Raw genomic sequence first — 14,893 nt, forward strand, 5'->3', positions numbered from 1 at the left:
GGTATTTGGAACATGTTGGTGAACAAAATAAAGATCTCTGCCTTTTGGGGACAATAATATAGTAAATAAGTCAATTATAAGTTGGAAGGTAAAATTTAGGGAAAATGTCTTCACCATGACAAGAACATGAGCCAAAGATACGTACCTCAGCTTGGTTTGAAATTTAATTGAATGCACTGAACATACCTAAAAGTAATATCCTTCCCTTAGGATTGAGAACAAGGTAAAGATATCCTTTCTCACCAATTTTATTTAACAGCATACAGTAGTCCCTCTCCCCTTTTTTATGGGGGGATACATTCCAAAACCCCCAGTGGATGCCTGAAACCACCGATAGTACAGAACCCTATATATACTGTTTTTTTCCTATATATGCAATCCTATGATAAAGATTAATTTATATATTAGGCACAATAAGAGAGTAACAACAATAACAATGAAATTGAACAAAAAAAAAGTTATGTCATAAAAGTTCCGTGAATGAGGTCTCTCAAAATATTGTATGGTACTTCTTAACCCTTCTTCTTCTTGTGATGGTGTGAGATGATAAAATGTCTATGTGATGAGATAAAAAATGGTGAGTGACTTAGGTATTGTGTCCTAGCCTTAGGCTGCTATTGACTTTCTAAGGATGTATCAGAAGTAGGATTACCTGCTTCTGGTGATCCTGGATCACCGACCCATGTTGATGTAGATGGCTGGATGTCAGGACAGATGATGTGATGGTTGGGGTCTCAGGGGTTATGGAGTGGGACAGCTTGAGATTCCATCACGCTACTCAGGACGGTGCACAATTTAAAACTTATAAATTGTGTGTTTCTGGAATTTTTCATTTAGTATTTTCAGACCACAGTTGACCGTGGTAACTGAAACTGTGGAAAGAGAAACTGTGGGTAAGGGGGGAATACTGTACTAGAAGTCCTAGTTAGTACAGTAAGGCAAGAAAAAGCAATAACCTGTATACAGATTGTAAAGTAAAAAATAAAACTGTCCTTACTCAAAGATAATATAATTATTTATGTTGAAAATCCCAAAGGTCCTACTAAAAATCTCTTGGAAATAATAGCAAATATAAAAATGTCACATGATGTAAGGTCAATATAAAATAGTCAGTTGCTTATTTCTGTAGCAACAGTAAATAACTGGAGTTTCAGGTTTTCCCTCTGAAAATGATTTACTCTCTTATTTGGATTTCCCTCTCACTAGTATAATTTTCTTCCCCCTCCTTCCTGCACATGAACACATATGCTTTTTTATCCATTTAATTCATGTCTTCCCCCAAAACTTAAAAATTCCATCTTAATGATGTAAAGACAAAAACTCTGCTACAAGCAAATGTTGCATTTCTAGAGGCTAATAAAAGTAGGTAGTTGCCAAGTAAATGTATATGATGAAATAAGTGATTCAAATAGAACAATTAACAGATGGTAGGAATAATTATATATTCATATTCCTGGCCAACAGCATTTGGTAGATATAATTACCTTACAGGTGTTAACTGCCCTTCTATCATGGAATGAGACATCTCTGAACACTAGAGAGGCACAGTTAAATGACTGATGGTTAGTAAAAACTCTTTTGGCTCATTTTTTTAGACATGAATCAAAGAACTAAATTCAGTTCTTGGAGCCTAGTGCTAAGTTCAGCAAAAGTGAAACTTAAACAGGAGAGCCGGTGTGGTATAATCTTAATGTTGATTGCTGGGGTGGGACAAAAAAAACAAAACCTGAGCATAAAAAGACATTTAAAATTCACTCAACATTTGGAAAGTACAAAGTCCAAAAGGCAATCATTTAGGGAAAAAGAGGCAGCTGTTATGAAGTATTCCTTTGAGTTTTAAAAAATTAGCTAAGTTTCATAGGCAAAATAATATTATAATACTATTTTCAAAAAAAGGTTCTGTGTAGATAAGTTTGTATATATTTCATTATAGCCTTAAGAGTATTATACAAGAATGAAGAGAAAATATAACTTTTAATGTTGTTAATCATTTTGACCAGAAATATTTGAAAACAAAGACAAACACATACATAAATTAGGTCAGTCAAGCATTGCCATTTTAATTTTATTTTTGTATTGTGAAGAATAAATATTTGGCACTTCCATTTAGCATTTCCATCAGTTGTAGCTATCAGCCCAAGGAGGTGTTAAATGAATCTCAATTCCCCCCAGGAATGATATTGTCTGATAAAATTTGGAGATTTCCTCACTTCCCTTCTAACTTCTAGTAACACTGAATCTCTGAATTTGAGCTATACTCAGCATCATCATTTAATGCTTATTTATATTACTGTCATTTAATTTTTCATTATGCTTTTCTAATTGTTGGCTTTATTGTTTTACAAAGTAATAGTTTCACAACTATTTTGTAAAGTCCTTGAACATAAATACAACTCTTCTCAATTATCTTATTTATTGCTGGACAAATAGTTATTAATCAATAAATATCAATGGTTTCGATTGATTGATAAAAACATTCTAAGTAATCTATTTTTAATTGTATTTCTTCTCTTTCAATTCTGTGCAAGAAAAACAGAATGGAGTTTTTTCTCTAAAAATTAGGGGCAAAATATTCCTTTAATTCATTTAGTACTTTAAAATGTATATTTTTGGTAACACATTTTTATTTATTTATTTATTTATTTTTTTTTGCGGTACGCGGGCCTCTCACCGCTGTGGCCTCTGCCGTCGCGAAGCACAGGCTCCGGACGCGCAGGCTCAGCGGCCATGGCTTACGGGCCCAGCCGCTCCGCGGCACGTGGGATCTCCCCCGACCGGGGCACGAACCCGTGTCCCCTGCATCGGCAGGCGGACTCTCAACCACTGCGCCACCAGGGAAGCCCTGTAACACATTTTTAAAGTTAAATTGTCCATCTAATGTATGGAGGCGAATTAGTATGGAGGAAAGTATTTATTGTGGTATATTCCTTTTTTCTCTTGTAATGAAAAGTTGGATTTTAGTAATATAAATGTTATTTTATTGAAATAGCTCATAATTTTCCTTTAACATTATATTCCCTGTGATAACAGTTGAAATCAAGTTAGGTGTTGAAATCCTTTAAAAAAAATCAAACTGAAAGGCAGGATTTGACTTGTCAACAAACATGGTGCTTTAAATTTCTCCTTGTGAAGTTAAAGATGTTTTACTTTTCTGCCTTGATCATGGTGAATAGTCAATAAGTAAAGTTTTCCAAAAGCAATTAAATATATAAAATACAATCATTATCACACACCTCCACTCTTACCTGGTATCTAGGTTATGACTTTGGTAATACATTAGCATTAAAAAATTGTCACTCCACCCACATGGCAATGTATATGCAGTGCCTTTTTGATAGATTTCAAATAGTGGAATTACTGTATTCAAGATAAATAATCTGAAATTGAGATAAAGATTTATGTTCAGTGACACTCTTGCTTTAGGTTGGAAACAGCTCAGAAGCTTCTGAGTTGGAAATTGTTTAAAAAAAAGAAAAAACTTGCACTTCCAGATAGAAGACTTTTAAGAATAATATTTCAAGTATTTCTTAATATTAGGAGCAAAACGCCAAACTCATTACTGGGACTAAAATTTCAATTTTTAACCGTATCTGTGAGAAGAGATTTGTATAGGAAAGGACTAGGATTGGTATGAAAAAAAATTAATAGTATTATCTTTGAAAGTAGGATTAAGTTTAAAAATTATATAATGATAACAAAATATAAAACTGGAAAGTGTTTGATAAATTAAGAACATTTATTTCAATTAACATTTTTAAAAAATTTTATTGGATTGCAATATTGAAGAACCAGAATTCTTCCTACATTACTGTGACCTTGGACAAAACATTTAACCTTACTTTTTTTTTTTTTTGCGGTACGCGGGCCTCTCACTTGTTGTGGCCTCTCCCGTTGCGGAGCACAAGCTCCGGCTGCGCAGGCTCAGCGGCCATGTCTCACGGGCCCAGCCACTCCGCGGCATGTGGGATCTTCCCGGACCGGGGCACGAACCCGTGTGCCCTGCATCGGCAGGTGGACTCTCAACCACTGCGCCACCAGGGAAGACCCTTAACCTTATTTTTAATATGGATATAACAATAGGAATAATCTCATATTGTTGTTGTTGGAATTAAAGGGAATGACATGTAAAACACTTAAGTTCCCGACTTACACCCACTATGCTGTCATTAATTAATTTTTAAAATATGTTCAGTAGTTCAATTGAACTCAGGGGACGTCTAGCAACAATACATCAGAAGCTTTTCTAATAAGCATTGTAGTCACTGAATTTCCATTCTTAAATGCATCATGGTGTTGCAAAATTCATCTGGAAACAGGCAAAAGCCATGACTGAGAAACTTATATAAAACTGAGGTCTTTCTCTTTTGGGATAAAGTCAATTTGGTCCTGAGTAAATTTACCTTTCTAGCTATTATTTTCTCATAGACAGCTTTAGCTTATTCCTGGAAAACACTGTCAAAGTCAGCATCACTATTAGAAATAAATCCTTTGAGGAAATACTTTCAAGCCACTATTATATAGTTCTGAATTTTTAAAATATACCTAAGGAAGTTTGTGAAATGTTTTTAGCAAGAAGGCAAATATTCAAAACCTTTTTATATTTTAAGAGACTTTGTATTCTTCACTTGGAGAATAAAGTTGATATTTAAGTAACAATCCATCTAAAATAGAATGTCATTTTGATCTTTGAAAATTAAAAGGAATAACAATCAAAAAGCATAAGTTTTTAACAGATCCACAGCTTGTCAATTTTCTGTTTAGTTATATTTTCATGCTAAAATTTTTTTAAAATACGTTTTTATTACTAGAGAGAATCAAGCCCGTATAAGTATGCTTTACTAGCATATTAGATTTCATTTAATTAATGGATTATGTATGAATCTAACAGATGGGTGAAATTTGAATTTACTCATGTCACTTTAATTTGTTCGCCTGGCTTTTTCAAAGTAGCTGATTTATACTATTAGGGTATTTAAATTATGTTCCTGACTGTTCTGTTCAAGACTAAATAGACCCTTACCTGAGAGAAATCCAACAAATGAAGTGTACTGGCAAAATTATGTATAGGGAAGGGAAATGCTTGTGTGGTTCAGAACTTCTGAAAAAGTTCTTTACAAGACAAAGCTAAAGAAAGCTGATGACCAAGGATTAACAGGAAAATTTCCTTCTCAGATTTAAAACTGTAGAATTGATAGAAAGCAAGACCATAAATAAATGGACTTCTTATGTGGAAAGAGGTTAATAGTGGATGCCCTCAGGATCAATTTTAGTACTGATGGTATTAAATCTATTAATGATTTAGAAGACAAGATGGAGAAGTTTTGCTAATGTCATCATTTTTTTTATCATAAAAACAGGGAAAGATTAAGAACATAGCTTAAAGAAAAAGTGCATTAAAAAAAATTCATAGGTCATTATAAACATAAAAATCAAAAGAGTGAATTCCAAACTTTTGTCTGTCCTGTACATGCATATTAATGACTCAGAGGAAACTGATGGGAGAAAACTTTTCAAGCTTTACTGTTAACATACCAGAAATGATGTGTAATTCAGCTTTCTTCTTGCTTTTCTGAATTCTGTTTCGCCTATTCATCAAAAGAAGTCTCCGTATTAGAGAAAAATATAGTAAGGAAAAGTAATATATATATATATATGTATATGTGTATATATACACACACACACACACGCACACACACACACACATACCAAAACTATATTTACAGCAAACTGCTTATTCCTTTTAATTCCTGAATTGAGACTAGATAGCTGACACTAGTGCCATGGTATTTGCTCAATGCAGGCATGCCATGCAAGTCCATGGTAATCTAGATTTATTGCCATTGGATGTAAATCAAGTCAGAGATCCCTTTACTGTGAAGTCTGATGGATAGAAGAATAAGTAGAGTTATTTTAAATCATAGGTCATTATAATTATTATTTATTAGCATCATTTTTGTTTGCCTGTGAATGTTGTTGTAATCAGAAAACCTTTGGATGATACCTGGATCCCTTCTACTTTTTGCATTGAGGCAGCCTCCTTGTGGAGTTTGTGCATTTTCTGGCTAAATCACAAATAAATAGCTTAATTATGAAAACACAAGAATCTTAGAACTTTGGAACAAGAATATATCAATAAATACCTATATCCCCCAAACTAAATAACACTGAAAAAGAAGCTATGTAGATCTTAATGGATTAAAAAAAAGTAGACTGGAGATATAAAATACAGAAAGCTGCAGAATATAAATATAATATTATAAAATGTCATCTTTGGGAAATACCAATTTCTGTAAACAATGCAGTTAAACTTATTAATTTGAGATTCTTCCTTCTAAAGCTTTCTGAAAGTCTGCACAACCAAGAATGTCATACTCCTTTTAGCAGTATTACCTAATCAATTTGTTTTTGCTCAATTGTTATTGAATATATACTGATAATTACCCCAAGTTACAATCACACACAGCTTAGTACAGAAATTGGTTTTCAAACTGCATTTTATAGAACTGTGTCTTCTGGGAGGAACTTTAGGAGATCATGAATGCTGTCATCCATAAATCTGGAATTCAGATAGAATTGTTCATCAAAACAGCTTTGCTATCTGCCACATCTTACCTGTTTCTCTTTGGTTATTCCATGCCTTATCTGTTTGAAAGATTATTATAGAGAAGACTCCTAATTTTCTTCCAGATACATAATTATCAATATATTAACATGAACTTGTAGCATGACCTTTTCATAATCAAAGAATAAATCAAATGACTTGATATTTTAAATAAGGATCAGATGATATTGCTACTACATTTCAAAGATTAAGTATCGAACACATTAATTAATTATAAATTAAATAAGGAAAGACAAGAAGCATATAAAACTTCTAAGAGGTTATGGACTCTAAATCTAAATTTAGATAGTTCTATATCCCTGTTAACCTTAAGCCATATCCCACCAGTTAACAGATTCTGTAGACAGAAGGCAGACTAGGACATCAAGTATCAAAGATACAATTGAAAGCATCATAGATTCCCTAAAAACATAATGAAGACAGAAAAAATCTTTTGAGAAGCAACAGATCATTGAAACAAGCTGTGACTTGCAAATATATTAACAGTAATCTGTGATTAGGCTTGGGGAAGGTAGTAGTGGGAATTCAGTGTGAGAGTAGAGAGAGGTTTGTGATTGTATACCATTCTATGCATTTATTTTGCAATTAAAAATTTTTTTAAGGTTGTGGCTAGTATGCATTAAGGATTCAAGGGTAAAAAAGGATATTCATTGCATAACATATTCAATTAATTCTCATCTATTTTATTTTTAAGGTAAGACTTGGTCAGTATAAGAACATGTGAACATTGAGATTTTTAATTCTAAGCTCAAAACGAATAATAAAATGTACTTTTAGATATATATTTTTTCAAATACCTTTCCATATATATTACTTAATGTCATAATCATATCAGCCTTGAGGGCTCTTTTAAGATAAGTATAAGTATTCCCATTTTATTGATAGAAAAAAGCTTCTGTAAAATTGTAGTGTGAAATTTCTCTCACTCTTAATTAATCTTAAATAGTTTCTGTTTTTTACCACGTACTTCCAAAGTTTATTTTGATAATCCGTTTTTCTTGATAAAATCATTTTCTTGTAGCTGTATACATTTCTGTATATATCTTTTGGCATTCTGCACATTTTGACCTAAGCATATGTTGAATTGTGCGAGGGAAACACACATGGGAAAATAGAGGCAGGGTGGAGAATCCTAATTTATACATGAGCACAGAGGTTGTATTGCCTGTAGAGCTTGCTTAGTTCTGATTGTCCTACATGTATGAGCCAGAGGATCTTGGGGGACAAGTGTGTTTGACTCAAAGACACAGAGAGTAAGTGACTGTGTTCAGTCACTGAGCCATTCAGGTTAGCTGGAGTCCAGCATGATTGTGGGTGTGGTGAGAGGTGCAGGCCAATAATCAGAAAATGCCCACAAAGCAGAGTGTGTGTGCTTTCAGGGCTGTTTGACATTATCCTGAATGTGATAGGGAGTAGAGGATTGACATGATGACATTACATATTAGGAATATTACCTTTGAGAACAGTATTTTCATTTTTTTTTTCAATCACAAATTAAGACACATGCATAAACAGACTGGTGATTGCAGAAAAACATAAAGACTGTAGTCTTTTTATCTATGGCACAACTTAACGTGGGTACCACCTCTTTCATAAGCCTCATCGCCTGCACTTGCCGCTCTTGTTTCTTCATCACCACCACACTTGCCTTTATTTCCATGGCCTCTCTGGGCTGCCCTATGCTCTGCCTCTGGGCTTTCAAGCTGAGCTGCCTGCCTGGAACGCTCCAACAACTGATTAATCAGTTCTCATACCCCTGCAAGGTGCAAATGACATGGTTCTTCTTACAGGGAGCTTTCTTGATGCCTTATTACCAGTCAAAGCTCCCTTGTTGTATGTTGTCATAATTCCTTGTAGTTTACCTTTAAAACAGTAATCACAATTTTAATTAAACAATATATGATACCGGTAGGATATATATATTATGTAAATAAAGGCAGTATGTATATGTGTGTGTACTTATGTATATACATATGTATATCTCTTATTGTGTGTGTGCAGAAAAAGTTAACAATGACACTTTGTAATTTTTTCTAGATATTTTTCTTCTATCTGTGTGTACACATGTGTATTGTATCTGGGTATGGTTAACTGAAACAAGTCCATAGATATGTTTTGTGTCCGTCATTGTATGGCTATTATACTAAGAATATATTTTCCTGTGTAATTAGAAACAAGGGAAGGCGGAACTGAAGGAGATTAGTACGGAGGCTCTTTCATTGTTCTAAGTGAGATCTGGGAGTAATAAGGAAGGGATGAATATTAGAGTAATAAATAGTAAGACTTGGAAGTGGATTTGATGTGAAGGTATGGAAGATGGGGACAATTAGTTTATACAGGGTGACTCTTGGGTTTGAGCAAACGGGTGTGTGATGTAGAAGGAGGAACCAGTTTGGAAAGAGAGATAGGGAAAGAAAATGATGAGTTCAGTTACTGACATGAGTTTGAGTTGCTTGTAAGAACTCTAACAACATTTACCCAGTGAATTAGGCTATTCTAATTCACCACTAAAGTGAAAGCAAAAGAACATGGCCTCTGAACTCAATGTGCTAAACTGTCTTTAGGTACCATGTTTTAAAAAGGCTTAGTGAATTATTAAGGGAGATTATGACTCCTTTTCCCCTAGAGGCATTTTTTACATACACAAAAGCATTTTTCTGCTGTGTTTTGAAAATGATCTTGCCAAGGCAAGGGAATTGCCAGCCCAGATAACCTGTCAAGAGCTCTCACATCCCAGAGCTTTGAATCTGTGATAACTTATCTTTATCTTGACTCTATCACATGTTTCTTGTGTACCACAGTTTTCATAAACAAATGTTTTCCTTTTGCTAAGCCAATAAGAATTCATTGTAATTTACTAAAATGTTTTCTCCATTATAAAATAAATGTCAAGATCTCATATTAAATTAAAAAGTACTAATCCTTCAATACCATAGTTTTCTTTTTAATGAGTTTTCATCTGAGAAGACTACAACATGTGCTTCAAAAACTGTATCATATATACTAGCCTTAAGTGCAGTTGTTTTTGCATTTTTTACCCCATTTGCTTCATTCAGTTTCTTATCAGTGTGACCTAAACTAAGTGCAGAAAGCTTAGCATCATTAAAAGCTACAATTTAAATAGGTATATTAAAAAGTTTGAATATTAAGTTAAAGTCAAGTTATAAAAAGTAAACTTTTTGTTAAGTAAATCTGTAACTATCCTCGTAACCATCTGTCTGGCTCATCACGATTTACTTCACCTTCCTCAAACATGGATAGTGAGAGTAGTGATTAGAAGAATAATTTTACTAAAGCTATGAAACCTTTACCATTACCCTCTCCTCCATTCTTATAGGTAAAATTGAGCATTCATTTGATTGTAAGTCATGTTTTGATACATCTCCAGTGTATTAGATATTGGGTTAGATTCTGAAAATATAAAAACAAAAAGGAATTAGAGTTGCTTACATTCTAGTAGTAGAGATAAATATACACATTGATAATTTAAAAGTGTAAGTTCCATGATATCAGTATCACAAAGCCTTATAAATGCAGATAACTGAGCAAGGAGAAGATGTGGGATCAGGGAAAAATCCCTGGAGAGCATCTAAGCTCATATAAAAAGAAAATATCTAAATGATATTGAGCTAAGTAATATTAAAGGATGGCAAGGAGGAGTTAGCCAGATGGAGTGTTGAAAGAGGGAGGGTCTATCAGAGAGGGAAGTGTGTTACATTAGGGGACACAGCAAAACAGAATTATGGAGGTAAGAAAGATGCATGTAATATGAAGAACTACAGATAATTTGGTATTCCAGAAACATGCAAAGGGAAACAGTGGTGAGAAGACAGTGAAGAGGTAAAGGGAGCCTGGATCAATGAAGGTATTATGTACTTTGCCAAGGAATTTGAACTTTACTGATTAGGTCAGTGTTATTCACAACTTTGGTATCTACAGATGGCATGTGTGAGTTTAAAGCAACTTAGAAAACACAGTTATAGGTACATTTTAAAATAAAACTTTATTTTCAATTAAAATTGATATTTGTCTCATATTAGAAAAAAGTCATTAATTGCCATTTTCATTGTTACTTGTATGTAAATTTAAGATGAATATTCTGAGAAACATCTTAGGTTCTAGATCCATTCTTTGTTTTCTCTTTTTCCTTATTTCCTCTAACTTAGTAAGTACTAACTCTTAATTATAGGTCAATGGGAATGATCTCTAGCAAGTGTTTAGTGGCTCTCAGTTCTGGGTGTTTAAAGCTAATGTGGAACCAGAGATGATGAATAGATATTTTATTGGAAAATACATTTAGCAAATTGTCAGAGTCTAAGTTGACAAGTGTATCCTACTCAGAAGAGAGAGAGTTAAATGTTCAATTAAATGTTTTAACTTAAGACATAATGCCAAATTGATATTAATATACTCTTGTTGAATTCAGGACTAGAATTTTTTTTTCATGTTTCGTTGCAGCATTGGATATGTTTTTAAATATATGTACCAACAGGACACCAACCTCTATCTCTAAAAATATAAAAAACCATTATGTGTTGAACTAGATTAAAGTTGCAGCAATTGTATTGTTGTATCGCTATTCAGTCATTTTAAGAAATCTTTCTGATCCTCAGAATTAAATATGGTGATATTTTGTCTTTGATGTGATAGGTTTAGACTATTCAATAAATTGAATATATTGTGGAAATTGGGTTATTTGGGCATGCCACTTGAAATCATTGAAATGGTCTTGTGGAGGAAGAAATGTGTTTATCACATCCTTCATTTCGAAAACCTGTGTGAGCTTCTTTCCCCTTGACAGCATGGCAGGACAGTTTCGTATTCACTGCCCATTTCTTCACTCAATACACAGAAAATCAACGTGATTATATTCCCCACTTTATTATTTCCTTCAACACTGAATGAAGATCTGGTAGCATTACGCTTGACTCTTGGCTGTTATCAATGAATAAAATATCTGTACTGACATTTGAGTTTTATTTAATTCTCTATTCAGAGTGCCAAGTTTCCCCTCTGCATACTTAGCTGTGTTCCACCCTGTTGAATTCACTGCCTTGTTCCCACATCTGTATGTAGTCCTGGTTTGGGGAGATGACCAGTACCCAAATTTATGGAGCATTCTGCCCTCAAGTTTATTCCACATATCCATCAAGGGCAAATCCTCTGCACATCAGTGATTTATTCAACTGTTGAATGGAATGTCTGTTACTACTTCCAAGAGGCATTGCTCTCCCACATCATAGAGTTCCTCCATGTTGACATTATGCAATGTCTAACAATGTTCATTGGTGTAGACATTTTGTCAATAATTTTTCCTGACTTTTTGAGTGTATAATATTTATTATTAACTGTCTCAGTGACTTTATGAGCCTCTCAGAAATAGTGTGAATTTGGAATCTGCTTTTGGTCCCATCTCATCTTTGGTGACTAAAGTTATCAACTTCATCATGGAAAGCATTACTTTGCTCTTACTCTGTAAAAACTTGTTTGGTTTATTACAGAGATTAATGAGCTTGTTTTATAAATGCTGAGAACGTGTCAATAGATCTAAGCCACTATTTGACAATATTTTATTACAGACAGTACAGTGAGATTTAGAAATGTAAGAAACTGCAAGTTTCAAGTACTTAAGTTGTATGTAACTTTTTTTTGGTCTTTTTAAATCACTGCTTGTCTTAGCACAAAGAGATTTACATTATATATATATATATATATATATATATTTTTTTTTTTTTTTTTTTTTTACTTTTTTTTTTGCCGTATGCGGGCCTCTCACTGTTGTGGCCTCTCCCGTTGCGGACGCGCAGGCTCCAGACGCGCAGGCTCCGGACGCGCAGGTTCAGCGGCCATGGCTCATGGGCCCAGCCGCTCCACGGCATGTGGGATCTTCCCGGACCGGGGCACAAAGCCGCGTCCCCTGCATCAGCAGGCGGACTCACAAACACTGTGCCACCAGGGAAGCCCTACATTATATTTTGACACTTGAATCTTGTTCACTCTTTATTTTAAGGACATGGATATGTTGTTCCTTATGTTTTTAGGTTTCGATAAACCAATTCTGAGACATTAATACATTTTTAATTGGTGCCATTTAGCAACAAAAACTAACAATTAAAAAAAATTTAACATGTGTGAATAATAGCACACACAGCTTGAAAATAAATAGATGAGAGAACTAGACCAGCACAGTACTTATGGCAGGTGTGTGCCATTAATAATGTAACAATTATTAAGGATGTTAAGTGGGTTACACTGAAAATCATAATGAACCTTATATTTCAAACTTTGACACATGTGAAAAAGGGCAAAGATGGGAAGGATGAGCTCATTTAGAGGGCTAGTTTGGCTATTCATTTGAATTTAGCTACTCTGATGTTACTTAAAGAGATATGGTCACAATTGTATAAATTAAATGTAACTACTAGAACATAGTAGGTATTTTACATTTCTAAAATGTTGTAGTAACTTTTAACCCCTTTCTGTGGAAAACTCTCTCTATATATATCATTACTTATGTTTTCCAGATTCCTTATTACAAATTCTGTACACTGTTAGAAAATAGTTTTGTTTTTGAGTCCGCCAAAATTTGAATTCTGGTTGAGCCATCAATAAGTTACTCATATCCCTCCTAGTCTCAGGTTCATGTTTTATAAAATTTTGGGGAAAAAATATCTACCTTTTAGAGTTGCTGTGAGCACTGAGTGAAATAATGCACTTGAAGCTTTTTCCATGGCGTGCAGTATGTATTTAATGCTACGACGCCTGCATTTTTTTCCTGCGCTCTACAACCACATCAAAAATTTTAAACTTCGTTTGGCTTCTTTTGTCATTTTCTTGTTGTTGTTTTATTTTTACTGACAATGTTTAATTGTCTTAGATAATTTTGATTTAGCAACATGACTAATTTGCTATTTTAGCATCAGAGAGAGGAAGCAATAAATTTACTGTAATTTTTTACTTGAGAGATCATTTTCAACTTCGTGTAAAATTAAGAGAAAATTGCAGGGATGAGATGGTTGACAAATGAAAAGAAGTACCATTGTGTCAAAGAGAAAGTAGAGGTCTCTTGCTGCAGGGTCTGTGGCCTGTGCCCAGGAAGGGGGCTGCATCTTGCTCAGCAGGAAATGCTGTCTCAATTATGCCTCTCAATGTGAGTCCTCACCCAGTGATGTAGAGCAGCAGTGAGGGGATCACACATTCTATTGGAGAAACTTGAAAGTCTTTCTTTCCCAAATTGTCACAAGTACGATTATTTAACACACATATTTTCATCATATTTTTAAAAGAAACGTGATGGAATAATACGCATGTAACTTAAGGCAAATTGATATACTATTAACACTTTTTTGTTTCAGTCTTTGAAAACATAACTAATGATTCTTTTATTTAAAATGATATATATATTTTAGTTGAACATAAAGTTTGAAGATATTGAATAAATATTATTTATTTCCCCATCACTTTTTTGCACTGTACTACTTTGGACTAGAGGTTCTGTTACATGCCTTTTGCTCACTCAGGGGACATCAATCAAAAAATGAGATGGTTGTGTTTAAAGGAAACAGATTTAATGTGTTAACTACTGCAAGTTATTCATTCTTTCATTCATTAGGTTAATTTTAAGGAAGTATTTACTATGTGACATTCTGCTTGAATCCATGATGGATGCAAAGAAATATGGCATAACTCTTGTTTTCACAAAATGCATAGTTCCCTTGGAAGAGAGAAGACATTCTAAAAAACCAGCAAATATTCAAATTAGAGACTATTAACTTTACCAGGAGAGTAACAGCCATGATGATGAGCTTGAATAATTGTTTTAGTTAATATTTTCCATATATAGTGTTTAGGATGTCAGGAAAATATGGATGACATTCTTGAAAAAAGATTCCCTAAATGGTTATAATAATCAAAATGGGAATGCTTTAAGGAAAATGTTTCAAAATGTCTTTAAAATATATATTTCTGATGTACTTCATTCCTTGATGAACCAGAGAAATGAGTTATGCTTTACTTTAGAAAATGCACACAAAAATACATTCTCGAAGGGGGGAAAAAAAAAAAGAATGAGATGGAACTGCCAAACCTCAGTTGCTGAGTACTACATTTTTTTTTTCTTTGCGGTACGCGGGCCTCTCAATGTTGTGGCCTCTCCCGTTGCGGAGCACAGGCTCCGGACGCGCAGGCCCAGCGGCCTTGGCTCACGGACCCAGCCGCGCTGCGGCATGCGGGATCCTCCCAGACCGGGGCACGAACCCGCATCCCCTGCAT

The 14,893-nt window shown here is 34.2% G+C and overlaps 1 protein-coding gene across 5 annotated transcripts in view; it reads left to right on the forward strand.

The window, feature by feature from the left end:
• The window catches only part of PTPRK (protein tyrosine phosphatase receptor type K), a 576,017-nt gene that overhangs the window by 420,143 nt on the left and 140,981 nt on the right, over positions 1-14,893 (forward strand). The window lies entirely within an intron of this gene.

Source organism: Phocoena sinus, chromosome 12 (genome assembly GCF_008692025.1).
Source record: "Phocoena sinus isolate mPhoSin1 chromosome 12, mPhoSin1.pri, whole genome shotgun sequence".
Lineage (NCBI taxonomy): Eukaryota > Metazoa > Chordata > Mammalia > Artiodactyla > Phocoenidae > Phocoena > Phocoena sinus.